Below are 14,654 nucleotides of genomic sequence, written 5' to 3'. Positions count from 1 at the left end.
GGTAGAATTTCTCCCGGATCTCGGAGTATTTAGTGCACTCAGTTAGGATATGCAGCTCCGTCTCAATCAGCTGCTGAGGGCACAGCCGCTTCTCCACCGGCAGCCATGTTTTTTTTGTGCCGGCCCGTCTTTACGGCTAGCTGATGTCCGCTGCCCGCTTCTAACATGTTAGAAAATACTGCAAATCAAGCTGTCGGTATCTCCCCGCGGTTGAAATTGTTCGTTATTCGGAAAAAAAGAAGAATAAATATCAGCGCGCAGTAGTTGCTTTCTAGATCATTTTAGGCCTATATTCAGCTGTTTTAATCTTGCAATTCTGATAATTAGAGATAATGTCTGTTTTTATCAACTTGTCTGTCATTTATTTCTCATTTGCTACTTATTTTATTAATTTGTTGATGTTATTAGTCTTGTATATGCATATCTAAAATCCTTTGGCATTCAAATTTGCTTTGAACTTGAAAGAGAGAAAGAATCGGATTTTACCTGTCAGAGCACATTGCATATGCTTTTTTTGAAATAACATTTATTTAACAAATATTTTAGCACATCGAAAGTAATTAAATTACCTGTCTTTTGATTAAAACCTTTATGCAAAAAGATCAGAAAAAAAGGCAATATGCGACACATGACATGCATCGCTCTCATGCCACGTTTTGAGGATAAATTCGCTTTTAGGTGCTGCTATGAATAAAATAAAACTATTAAAAAGCACATTAAAGACTACTCATAAATTAAAACATTCATAAAGGAGTATCTTATGAAAAAACACCAATTACCGGGGTCTGCTTTTGGTTTTAAAAGAATCAAGCAGCTTTAAAAATATAATTTGCTGAAGAGAAATGACAGGGAAAAAAAGATTGAACATATCGGGACTGTTAAAAGAACATTCCTCTTTGAATTATTCTTTCGAGTCCGACACATCAGCTAAGATTATGAACGACGGAGTGTCTCTCCTGCTTCAGTGGCGTGTCCAGCTGGTTATAAACGAGGAGGCGGAGAGAATGCGCTGCTTAGTTTCGGCTCGATATATTTAAATAAAAACTAACAACGAGTTGCTTATAACGCTCAAAAAGTTAAACTCAAATGCACAACCCTTGTTGGTTGCACCTGCGGGATGCACAATGAACCTAACGCGCCATTATTTTAATTCTATATTCGTGAAGAATGAGCCAACCGCATATGCTTAGTCCTGTTGGTCGGGACTCTGCTTTATAACTTATTAGTTTATTACAATAATCACACTTAGCTTTGCCATCGTTCTTCACCACATAGCCACTCAACACATCTTGCGGTCCATCTTTAATGTTTAGATTATTGAAGGTGCTATTGATGTTTTGAGAAAAAAATTAATAGTACTGAAACTAAATTATTAAAAATAAACTTGCGGGACTTCAGTTATGTCCTGCGGCAACATTATTTTTATTACACTTTAAGTGATCTGCTTGAGGTAGGTCACGTTTATCAATGGTAAGTTTTAGCCTAAGTTTACATCAATAACATAATGTGCATTGTCCTTTACCATACAAAAAAAAAAAAAAAAAAAAACATTATTATACACCAGTTGCCTGTAGCCTATAAAAAGGCCGCAAATATTTTTAAATGCATTAAAAGGCAAGCACATAGCTTAGCCTTAGTTTGTTCACACTCTGCCTGTATTAACATAAATGCTGTATTTTAATATAGCTAATTTTGATTAATTAGCTTTAACTGACAGCCTTTTCTTCTTTTTCCGCGGTTATGCGGCATTATATTTCACACGCATATGCAAGGTGACTGAATATGAAATTAAAATACAAAACATACTGAGCCATTAAGTAAAAAAACAAAACAAAACAACAGTTATACTTTAAAGCAGAACATTGACGTTTTGAAACAAAAAACGGAACTGAAACTAAATTATTAAAAATAAACCTGCCAGACTTAATTTATGTCCTATTTTCATTATTCATTTATTTTCATTATTCGTTTATTATTATGTACTATAATTGAAACATAAAATGAGATCGTAATTATAATCAACAACGAAAATGTAAATAAAAACGTAAATTAAAAATATAAATGAACATGTCTAGTCTTAGTTCTATCAAAACAGCAAACACTACATCTCTCTATATTTAGACTAAAAGACTGCTTTATTTATTTATTTATTTATTTATTTATTTAAGACTAATTATTTGTACTGAATTTTTGTGCTTTCATTTTAGTTGTCTTTCATTTCTTCAATTCTATTTTCCAAAACGAATCCTCTTTGCACTTAATAAGTTTACAATAAACCAGGTAAACAAAATTTAAATGTAAGTTGAGGTGATCGCAAGTTCACAACTGTGAGGTGATGTGCTCTACCGGCAGGATAATCTATATTATTTTGCTGTTTTTTATATGCGCACGTTTAAGATTTGAGATTATAACATTGCCATGATAGTCAAAGAAATCAAAACATTATTTTCACCCCAACGCAATTTAATCGGGCACTGAAGGCTAATAACTTAATTCTTATATTTGCTTTTTGACTTCTCACCATGTATCTTTTCTACAGCATAGTATAGTGTAAGAGCATGTCTATTACCAGAAAAACTAAATTAAAATTATATTTTAATTGAACACATCACATCACATACAGTAAGCTACGCCTACAGAACAGTCTGTTTAGCATTGTGAAAAGGCAAAGCTGAATATCTGTGGTTAAAGTGCCACCCAGCGGTCAAATGCTGCTGGCGCATCAAGTACCGCCGTCGCCGCGGTATGAATGGCGGCACAAGGAACACATTGAAGTAGTAACATCTGTATGTCCTTTTGGATGGTAAATATTTTAAGTGGTTTGATTTCTATTGAGTTTTTTTTAGGTAACTATCAGAGGAGGGTAGAAACTTATTTGTACTCGTGTAGCTTGATGACTAGCATATACTGTATACACCAGAATGCATAAAGGGTTATAATAAGGGAGAAGATCATTGTATGGACACTGTCACAATATGTGGATGATTGAATTATCTACAGCTTCACAGAGCTCTAGTTCAATTAAAAGACTTGACTGGAGACCATTGCTCCAAACAGTGAGATGATGACTGTTTTTAGTGTTGACTGGATAGAGAATAATTCTGTAAACAAGCACAGTTGAGAAACTATGATGAGTAGATGATTAGAGGTAGCATCAGGAGCAGATTATGAAGCAGGGATATTTATTACATCTGTGACAAGAGAAGTATTTCCTAAATTTTGAAATGCCTTCAGAAATAAGTTCATAATGGGTTTGCATTCATAAAGTAATCATGAAGTTAATGAGTGATAAATAAATAAAAACATCTAAAGGAGTATGAAAAATTATGAATAAAACAAAAGAGAGAGTAATTGTATTATGCTCAGTTACCAGAAATGGCTGAAAGAGATGAAGATGATCCATCAAGACCAACCCTCAATGAAATATGTGAAAATAATAAACTTAATGGGATTAATGTGTTAACAAGTGCATTGGTGAGTGATGGCATGGAAACTGACAGAAACAAGCATCTAACACCGCATTGCATGAACTGCTATTGGGTCGACCCTTGAAAGAAACCTTGAAAGAAACCTTGCAAGAAACAGCATGACCCTTGCAAGAAACCACATGAAACTTTGCATAAAACCTGGCATATAATCTCACCTATAACCTTGCACATAACCTCTTGGAATGGTTTGCAAAGATGTCTAATGCAGTAGGGACTTTAATAAAGAAACAATTAATTGCCATGTGCATAGCGATATCTGTGCAGGAAACCAGAAAGGAGCCATGTGAGAGAGCAGAGATATAAGGTCCAATTGGTCCAGCTGATCGAGTCTATCTGTGGATGCTCTGGAGAGCTCAGGAGGAAAGGACCATATCTGGATGAGGGCAAATCCAACAGCTGCCAAAGTGGATGCCATTGATGAGGTACCAATGCCTCAAAGGAGCAAAAGGGAACAACTCCAGCAAGGGAAAGCTGACTGGAAACAGAGGAGCCTGAATATTCCAAAGCTCTAAACTACTAAGTGCCACGTGTGGAAGCAAGAGTTTATCAGAACAAAGAAAAGAGTGATTCTGATAATGTGCCTGAATACCACATACAGAAGTGCCACAAGTCAAGGGATGATGAATGCACAACTGCAGATTTCAGAACTCAGACTCTCAACCACACATCTCCATTAACAACTTTTCAAAGTCTAATGAAGATGCTGATAGCTTGGAATAAGAGAAACAAGGATGAGCAAAGATCAAGATCAACATTTGATGCTTTTTACGTTTGCATATTGATTTTGTTTGCATATTGCTTTCATGGTACCTATATATAATATCACTTCAGTATATTCTACATGAGTGTGAAAACTAGCAGCTAGCACTGAACCAACTGAATACTTATGCTTAAAACATTGTTGTCTTTGATGTGTTAAGAGAAAAACAGAGTACAGTCTTTTACTTCCTTCAAATCAAAAGTAAAAGGGAAGATGTTTGGCTGGACTTCTGTCAAAGTACAGTGGCATAATCTAGTCAATTGATAACAGCTATGTGGCTAATATCAGTCACTAGATAGAGGTAATTAAGAGAACTGGATTATGAAATTGCACTTTGGGGTTAAAAGACAATAATATTAAGACTAAAGTCTTAAGAGGAGGGATTGAAGAAGATTTTATTCTCTCTGTATGAAGTATTTTCTAAGTGTAAAGCAGTTAATTTTCTCTTCTCAAAATGTATGTAGTGTTTGCAGCAAACATGCCAGCCTGTGTTAAAAATACAGTGATATGTCTGTGTAAGATGAGTATGCCTGCACAGGAGCAACACTAGGAGAAGGCTGAGTGACTGATTGTGTAGAATAACTGAATATGTAAAGCACTGATTATTTATGTTAAATACTTGTATGAAGCTATATGTGTCAGAAGTTAGAATGAGTAACATATTATCAAGTTATTATCCTATCATGACAATGTATGTAAACACTTAGTTCCTTTGCATAAGTTGCATCTATACTTTACTGACATAGACCTGTAACATCTCTGTTGACATGAGCTAGTGGGCTGAGAGCCAAGAAAAGCAGGACCCCTTAGACTAAAAACCTATTCAAAAATGGTCAAGAGTTAAAAAGAGACTTAGGGGTGTGTCAAATAATCCTTTATAAAAATTGTAACAAACACACTGAAACTTTAGAAGGTGTCCAGGAGAGACTTCAGAAAGCTCTGGGGTCTGCTCTGCTCTTTCTCGGCTTTATTATGGAGAATAAAGTCTATTTTCTGATATTCAAAACCTCTGGTCTGATAATTTGTAATTAATGAGAAGTCAATATTTACCACAACACATATTGATCTACAATTCAAGTGAAGTAGAATATTACCAATATGAAGTAACACCTGTTCTAAGGTCCTTTTCATTAGCTCCTCCTTCAGTCTGGTCCACACTTCATTTGTCACTTTTGACTTGAATCTGGGATGCAAGGCTGTGCCCTCTCATCCATCTGATATTCAAGACAAAAACACTGAGTCAATCACTGAATAATTCTAATGAAAACAAGAGCAAATTCAGCAGGATTACACTGCACCCCTGGTATCTTTTTGAGAGGTCATTCCAGATAGTGTCCTTGATGGTCTTTGTGAAGGAGGAGTCCTCTTTATTCACTGTGAAGTGGTGCTGGAGCTTATTTAAGATAGGCAGAATCTGACCCAAGTTTTGGCTCCTTTCAGCAGAGACGCAGAGGGTTGAAGTGTAAAGTATCTTTGTAATTTTGACAAACTCTTCTGCTTTTCTAAAATCCTCATCAGAAATTCTCTGCAGTCTGTAAAATATGATCAGATTCATTAGCTGGACTATAGATTCATGAGCAAAATCGTTTACACTGAAAATTGAATAAGCATTTAAAATGAGAACAGAGTTTTTACCTGTCCTTGTCCATTAATTTCTTAAGACGATGGTCCATGGAGGTGGCCTGGAAGGCAGGGAACTGCTCTAGGAATCGCTCCACCATGAGGAATAAGCTATTCCACCTTGTTTTCACATCAAGGATGACAGCATGTTCTGGAAGACCTAAAATGGGAAAGAGAAATTTATGTTTGTGTTTGTGTGGTTATCAAAGTGGCTGTTTATTTGCAGAAATGTTTTACTGCATGATTTAGCAAAGGATTTTTATTAACTATTTGGACAAAGAGTTTTGCACTAAGGTTCAACTATTCTGATTTCTACCTACCGAGAAGATGCTGCTTCTCTTTAAGGATAGGTTTAGCCAGGGTGGATCTTTTCAGCCACACCACCATTGCTCTGATCCTTCCTGCCCACTGTGAGACTGAGGTAATTGTGGAAAGCTTCTGAGCAGCAATATTGAGAGTGTGAGCAAAGCAGCCAATTTTTTTAATACTCATCTCTTTTTACTGCTACATCCATGTTTGCTGCATTGTCACAGCAACTACTCTATCCTTTATATTAAATTCATCAAGAATATCTCTTATCTCTTCTGCTAAAATGTCCCCTGTCTGGGATGTGTATACTGCCCTTGTATGTCTTTCATGGAACCCTCTCTGACAAAGTGAAGTGACACTGTCAGGTAGTGGTCCTGTGCAATGCTGATCCAGCCATCAGCAGTCACAGCCACATCTCTCACATCTTGCAACTCTTTCTTGATATTTTCTTTTTCAACTGCAGGTATGAGGGTATTTGAGAGCATGTCTCGGCTGGGGGACTAATATCTGGGGTTTAAAGTGCTTATCATCTCCCTATATTTGACATCATCAAACACAAAAAAGTAACATTAGCATTATTTTATCATTGTTGCTTACTATAAAAAGATTTAAAAATTATCTAGGTTAAGAGACTACCTACAAACATGGCCAACAGCCTTAATGGTAATAATATTACAACATCATTTACAGCTTACTGTTCTTAGCTCCACCATGAAGCCTCCACAGGAGAAAAAGGCAGCAAACTTTTAACAATAAAATTTGTAACGGCCCTGTGGCATTCATCTTTCCTTTCCTTGTTCATTTTTCTGCCAGTGCAATGGATCATCACTTGATGGTATCCTAATTCCAGGGTCAGCAGGAGCAGACTATAACATTAATGTGAAGAAAACTTGAAAGCTAAACTGTTAATGCAGCCAAGGATAAGGACATTTAAATAAGACAAGTTTAATGTGAGGTAAACTTTATCATTTACCGTTAACCTTAAAGCATTTTAGTATCAATTTAGCTAGGTATTTAAAGCCATCGGATCAGTACATAACGCTGCACAGCATACATTAGGTCCAAAAAAAGAATGAATACATTTTCCCCGCACAAACTTAGGCCCCGTTCACACTGTCAGGTCTTGATGCCCAATTCAGATTTTTTTGTCTGTCCGTTTACACGTTCTTTTAATTGTGACCCATATCGAATTCATGCGTTTACACTTGCCATACAACCTATGATGCATGCATAAAGGCGGGTCCTAGCATCTGTGCCACACTAGCCACGATGGAAGAAATTTTCTTTTTAGCTCTACGAAATACGTGGTGTAGTATAAGCAGCAAATGGTTCAGTCCAGATTTACCCCCACGCAGTTTATGTAATGGTACGGCCCTGATGTGTGTGTGTGTGTAAGATTGTAGCCTGTGTGCGCACTGGTGTTAAAGGGAATAAAGTTGTTCTATGTGTAGCCCGCAGTGCGTGCATTGATAACGTTAATAGCGTAAAAATTACAACACGAATTTGCCCAACTTGAAAATGATTTTGAGGCGAAGGAGGTGGGGAAGGGCCTGCATCGCAGCTAGCGCTTATTGTTTATATGCTGTATGATGTCCTACACCACTGAGAGGAATTTGTGGTACGAGAGAGATCTCAGGTCTAGTGGGAGCAAATAATGGCGACTGACCACCGTCCTCCATGTTTCCTTTGTTGTTGTTGTTTTTTCCCACGTCGGAATATCCACACACGCTCTCTCTTCCACATTGCACCACATTGTCACAAGTTTAAGCAAAAAAAATCGGAATTGGGTCACATTTAACTGGTAGTGTAATCTGGGCCTTAGCTTTAACGGTACACAAGCAAGAAGTGCTAAAAACTGATTTTGTATGTCTGTTTGCCTTTCGGAGCCCCAACCATCGCGCAGTTATCCTCATCAGTCATGGAAGACGACGCTTGTGGTGGGCACGTTGTTGGAGGCCCTGAGTCAGGAAAATACTAAGAGGATGAAGATAATGACTGCGTCGGAGCAACTTTCTGCTCGTAAATTAATTCTGTGTACTGTCACGGGGACTCTGCAGATATCATAATGTCAAATTTAAGACCTTTTACGACCTTTTTAGGACCATTAAGTATTACATTTAAGACCTATATCGCAATATCAAAAACACACGAGAGAAAATGTAAAAGCATTAAATTAGGGGTAAAACAAAGTTATTTAAATTGAACAGTGGTAAAGTCAGATTAAATGCACCGTTGAACTACAGAAAAAACAAACATCTTATGCAGATTTATACTTTCACCTGGCACCGCATCGCACAACTCACAAAACAGATTAAGGCTTTTATACTTGACACGTTCACCATTGAGATATTTTTTTTTAATGACAGGCGGCGCTCCAAAAAAACAGAAAGTAAAATCAGACGAATAAAAAGATAATCATTATCATTGAAGATGTTTTTGGGGGCCTCTTTTTTTGTTGTTTTAACAAACTTATCCCTCAGGTTTTTCCAAAGTTTTACAAAAACTTTCCTCCTTTCCGATGGCTGTTGCAATTTCTAGCCAATAATTATTGGTCATTCTGGCAAGCAGAAATGTAACCGTGATAGAAAATAGGTAATAATAGGTATAAATTAGGTATTTTAGGTATTATAGCTTACTGTACTATTCACTCTTTAAATAAATGCTACTATCAATCCCATTTTATCACTAAAATAAAGTGAACTAGTGTCTGCTGTAAAGTGTTTTGTAAAGTACTTCAATTACTCTGTTGTGGTAATTCTATAGTTGCTATTGTAACACAACTACAGTATGCTGAAGCTTCTTTGGAGAGCAAAAGCACGAAAGGAGTCTGACTGAGCGAGAGCAGATCATTCGCACGTGAGCAGCCAGTGTTTTGAGAGCTCGCAAGCAGTTTTGTCCATGAACAAAAGGAAACCGGCGCGCGAGCAGAGATTCGCTCTCTCGTATTACAGCACTTCTTACTTATAAAACTGCACTTGCGACGTTTGTCAGTGAAATCATGTTGCGTGCACTCAAAGCGAACTTCCGCAAACACAGCGATGATGTCACATTTGCCGCGCGCACTGGGTTTAATATCAGAAAGCTGATTGGCTATTGAAAGTTGACCTTTTTGTAGTTGTAATGCAAATTACAATTGGACTAGTGAAATAAAGAACTACAACACCCCAAAAACCTAGCAATAACAACAAAAATAAAGACCTGTGCAAAAATATTTAAGACCTAGAACAGCAAATTTAAGACTTTTTAAAGCCATAAATTTCGATTTTTTTATTTTAAGACTTTAACACTTTTTAAGACCCCGCGGGGACCCTGTGTCAGGTGTTTTATCATATTTGACGTGTTGCCAGTCTTGGTCGCGATAACTTTACAGATATTGCATCGTGCGCTGTTGCCGTCAATCTTTGCATAATGTAGCCATACTTTTGATTACTTAAACATCCTTTGCATTAAATGTATGCTATGCTCTAAAGTGTAGTAGTGTACGCATTACAGCCTCACATTTGACAAGCTCTGAGTGAGTGCGCGTGACCGTCGTAAACTACTGATTTTCAAGACAGCCTCGCTGCAGTCAATCACCAGCATTTGACCCGGTCACGTTAAGGATGGCTCAGATTTTCTAGCTCACTGACGTTGACAAGATTATACCCTTGAGTATCGAAATTTGGTACCGAACGCAAAAGAATTTTTCGATACTCGATAGTAGCAAGACGATTCGGTCGATACCCAGCCCTAATTGCAAGGTATTCACACACAAAGTAGGCCTACCTGAAACTTTGAATTAGAAAAAGCTTAATAATACATTGGACAGATCATCAACACACTGATTTCTCCTCTTTGTGCTGCTCAGTTTTTGAAAGTGTCCGATTGAGTTTCTTCTTCTGAGGGGAATACTTTAAGTGCTGCCAATAGTTAGTAAAGCCTGGCTTATTGTGGTCAAAGTAGTTGATTATATTAATAAAAGTGAAACTGACAGGAGCAGTATGGATTGTCATTCACTGAACTTGTCATTAACTAAACATGATGTAGCCTAATATAGGCTATTCTGAAACTGTGAATATTTTGCTGTCATTTTAATTATATTAAGACTTTATTCAACAGACCACTTTGTGTTTTGGCGCTGAAGCATATAAGTGGACCTTGTTTTAAACTTTCTCCGTCTCACTCAAAAAAGGAAACATAAGCTGGACCACAACATATATCAATGTCATAATGAATGCTCAAATAATGTAGCCTATAGTTTATAGCAAGCATCATGTTTAGTTAGATTGTGTGTTTGTCATATACAGTCAGCCTATAGGTCTGTTATTTTTACTAAAGAAGATTTACAGATGTTACTACTTCAATGTGTTCCTTGTGCCGCCATTCATACCGCGGCGATGGCGGTACTTGATGCGCCAGCAGCATTTGACCGCTGGGTGGCACTTTAACCACAGATATTCAGCTTTGCCTTTTCACAATGCTAAACAGACTGTTCTGTAGGCGTAGCTTACTGTGTGTGATGTGATGTGTTCAATTAAAATATAATTTTAATTGAGTTTTTCTGGTAATAGACATGCTCTTACACTATACTATGCTGTAGAAAAGATACATGGTGAGAAGTCAAAAAGCAAATATAAGAATTAAGTTATTAGCCTTCAGTGCCCGATTAAATTGCGTTGGGGTGAAAATAATGTTTTGATTTCTTTGACTATCATGGCAATGTTATTATCTCAAATCCTAAACATGCGCATATGAAAAACAGCAAAATAATATAGATTATCCTGCCGGTAGAGCACATCACCTCACAGTTGTGAACATGCGATCACCTCAACTTACATTTAAAATTTGTTTACCTGGTTTATTGTAAACTTTTTAAGTGCAAAGAGGATTCGTTTTGGAAAATACAATTAAAGAAATGAAAGACAACTAAAGTGAAAGCACAAACATTCAGTATAAATAAGTAGTCTTAAATAAATAAATAAATAAATATATATATAAATAAATAAATAAAGCAGTCTTTTAGTCTAAATATAGAGAGATGAAGTTTGCTATTTTGATAGGACTAAGACAAGATATTTTCATTTATGTTTTTAATTTACGTTTTTATTTACATTTTCGTTGTTGATTATATTTTACTATCTCATTTTATGTTTCAGTACATAATAATAAACGAATAATGAAAATAAATAAATAATGAAAATAGGACATAAATTAAGTCTGGCAGGTTTATTTTTAATAATTTAGTTTCAGTTCCGTTTTTTTGTTTCAAAACGTCAATGTTCTGCTTTAAAGTATAACTGTTTTGTTTTGTTTTTTTACTTAATGGCTCAGTAAGTTTTGTATTTTAATTTCATATTCAGTCACCTTGCATATGTGTGTGAAATATAATGCCGCATAACCGCGGAAAAAGAAGAAAAGGCTGTCAGTTAAAGCTAATCAAAATTAGCTATATTAAAATACAGCATTTATGTTAATACAGGCAGAGTGTGAACAAACTCAAGGCTAAGATATGCGCTTGCTTTTTAATGCATTTAAAATATAAATAAATGTTTTTTTTTTTTCTTTTTTTGTATGGTAAAGGACAATGCACATTATGTTATTGATGTAAACTTAGGCTAAAACTTACCATTGATAAACGTGACCTACCTCAAGCAGATCACTTAAAGTGTAATAAAAATAATGTTGCCGCAGGACATAAACGAAGTCCCGCAAGTTTATTTTTAATAATTTAGTTTCAGTACTATTAATTTTTTTTTCTCAAAACATCAATAGCACCTTCAATAATCTAAACATTAAAGATGGACCGCAAGATGTGTTGAGTGGCTATATGTGGTGAAGAACGATGGCAAAGCTAAGTGTGATTATTGTAATAAACTAATAAGTTATAAAGCAGAGAGTCCCGACCAACAGGACTAAGCATATGCGGTTGGCTCATTCTTCACGAATATAGAATTAAAATAATGGCGCGTTAGGTTCATTGTGCATCCCGCAGGTGAAACCAACAAGGGTTGTGCATTTTAGTTTAACTTTTTTGAGCGTTATAAGCAGCTCGGTGTTAGTTTTTAATTTAATATATATTGAGCCGAAACTAAGCAGCGCATTCTCTCCGCCTCCTCGTTTATAACCAGCGGGACACGCCACTGAAGCAGGAGAGACACTCCGTCGTTCATAATCTTAGCTGATGTGTCGGAGTCGAAAGAATATATCAAAGAGGAATGTTCTTTTAACAGTCCCGATATGTTTAATCTTTTTTCCCCTGTCATTTCTCTTCAGCAAATTATATTTTTAAAGCTGCTTGATTCTTTTAAAACCGAAAGCAGAGCCCGTCAATTGGTGTTTTTTCATAAGATACTCCTTTATTAATGTTTTATTTTATGAGTGTCTTTAATGTGCTTTTTAATAGTTTTATTTTATTCAAAGCAGCACCTAAAAGCGAATTTATCCTCAAATCGTGGCATGACAGCGATGTCATGTCGCATATATTGCCTTTTTTTCTGATCTTTTTGCATAAAGGTTTTAATCAAAAGACAGGTAATTTAATTACTTTCGATGTGCTAAAATATTTGTTAAATAAATGTTATTTTAAAAAAGGCATATGCAATGTGCTCTGACAGGTAAAATCAGATTCTTTCTCTCTTTTAAGTTCAAAGCAAATTTGAATGCCAAAGGATTTTAGATGCATATTCAAGACTATATGTAGTATATTAACATCAACAAATTAATAAAATAAGTAGCAAATGAGAAATAAATGACAGACAAGTTGGTAAAAACAGACATTATCTCTAAAAGTTATCAGAATTGCAAGATTAAAACAGCTGAATATAGGCCTAAAATAAATCTAGAAAGCTTGCGCACTGATATTTATTCTTTTTTTTTTCCGAATAACGAACAATTTCAACCGCGGGGAGATACCGACAGCTTGATTTGCAGTATTTTCTAACATGTTAGAAGCGGGCAGCGGACATCAGCCAGCCGTAGAGACGGGCCGGCACAAAAAAAACATGGCTGCCGGTGGGGAAGCGGCTGTGCCCTCAGCAGCTGATTGAGACGGAGCTGCATATCCTAACTAAGTGCACTAAATACTCCGAGACAGGCACGTGCACATAGGGCTCAACCTGTGCAGTGCACATGCCCTTTTTAGTGCCCTTCCAAAATGATCAAAAGTGCCCCCGCGACGCGGCACACCCTCGGTCCCGCTCTTCAAAAAATTTATCCTGCACATGCCACGGGCCTGCTCCGAGATCCAGGAGAAATTCTACCCGATAATCCAACACATACAAAACAATTTGAGTCCCTGTCGAACAGAACCCATCTTACTGGGGGAGTGTGTGTGCTGCTGTGTGTTCAACCACCCGCTCCTGTCTCCAACACACAAGCTGGAACTCTTTATGTGGACCTACTTTTAATAATAGGCTACTATTATTACCTTTATACTGTTTTATGTTATCAAAAATCTATTTTTATTTTTATTATTATATTTTTATTTTTTTATTCTATTTTTATTTTTATTAATCATTTTTTTTATTATATGTTATTTTCATATTTGTTTGCACTACTGCCCTTTTTGCACTGTCTTGTTTGTGAGACGCGACGCTGCACTGCTTTGGCAAAACGAATGTACAGTTACTTGTCATACCAATAAAGCACCTCAAATGTGAAAATGTGAAAATAGCCTAGGCAACAAATAACAAATAGTAGTCTAATAATAACAAAAAAGGCCCTTTTCATTTTCATACAATAGGCCTATGTGTGGGTTTTGACAATATGTGTTTAATTAAGCTATAAAGATTTGCCTATCAGATGAAATGCATAGTAAAATATGAAATAAATGTCTCTTTTGCTGAATATTTAATTAATCTATATATTTAATATTTAAAAAATCAACTCCTTTTTGCCCAGAGAAAGAGGCGCGCGGCACTAGCGGACATGGGGCGCTTTCCCAAAAAAAAGACGTAGGCTACAGTAACTTGCGGCTGAACTATGCACAGTTTGGGAAAAAAAAGGATATAGTGATGCATGTTTCCCAAAACCCCTAGTTTCTCTGTCGCAGATCCATCATTTGAATCACGTTATAAGTAAAACGCACATAATGATAAAGCACACCATCATCACGAGGGCAATTAAATAAAGACAACCTAAACATATTTTTAATTGTTTATTTATGTAATGTGAGTTTTTATAACTTTGTTCTTTAAATTATTTCAATATAACTTAGGCTATTCTATCGTGATGACACCATAAAAGGCCTTCAATGCACTGATATAGGTAATAGGGATAAAATAAAAAGCCGATTTCACTATTGACCCTGTTTTTATTCATTGACGGCTTCCCAACGCCGCAATTCTGTTGCGCGAAAAAAAGCTGCTGCAAATAAGCAAATTTATGACAATACACATTTAATAGTTTCATGAAAGTAGTAGCTGGTGTGCTTCATCTGCGTGATTCTGATTTGACATTCTTCCGCTAAACTTGCTCTGTGTTGAGGTGTAAATGGGCTA

The 14,654-nt window shown here is 36.2% G+C and overlaps 2 protein-coding genes across 7 annotated transcripts in view; one reads left to right on the top strand and one right to left on the bottom strand.

Annotated features, from left to right (window-relative positions):
- The window catches only part of LOC141378258 (serine/threonine-protein kinase pim-2-like), an 82,041-nt gene that overhangs the window by 52,002 nt on the left and 15,385 nt on the right, over positions 1-14,654 (top strand). The window lies entirely within an intron of this gene.
- LOC141378251 (uncharacterized) overlaps positions 1-14,654 on the bottom strand; it is a 62,395-nt gene that overhangs the window by 39,037 nt on the left and 8,704 nt on the right. Inside the window, exons 4-8 of the mRNA XM_073926305.1 lie at positions 6,873-7,043; positions 6,189-6,711; positions 5,884-6,028; positions 5,547-5,780; positions 5,359-5,462 (exon numbers count right to left, since the gene is read on the bottom strand). The gene's annotated coding sequence lies outside the window, so the exon portion shown is untranslated. The remainder of the gene's footprint in view (positions 1-5,358; positions 5,463-5,546; positions 5,781-5,883; positions 6,029-6,188; positions 6,712-6,872; positions 7,044-14,654) is intronic.

Source organism: Danio rerio, chromosome 16, assembly GCF_049306965.1.
Source record: "Danio rerio strain Tuebingen ecotype United States chromosome 16, GRCz12tu, whole genome shotgun sequence".
Classification (NCBI taxonomy): domain Eukaryota; kingdom Metazoa; phylum Chordata; class Actinopteri; order Cypriniformes; family Danionidae; genus Danio; species Danio rerio.
Note: the sequence above shows the minus strand (reverse complement) of the source record. Positions and strands in the feature narration are given on the sequence as shown.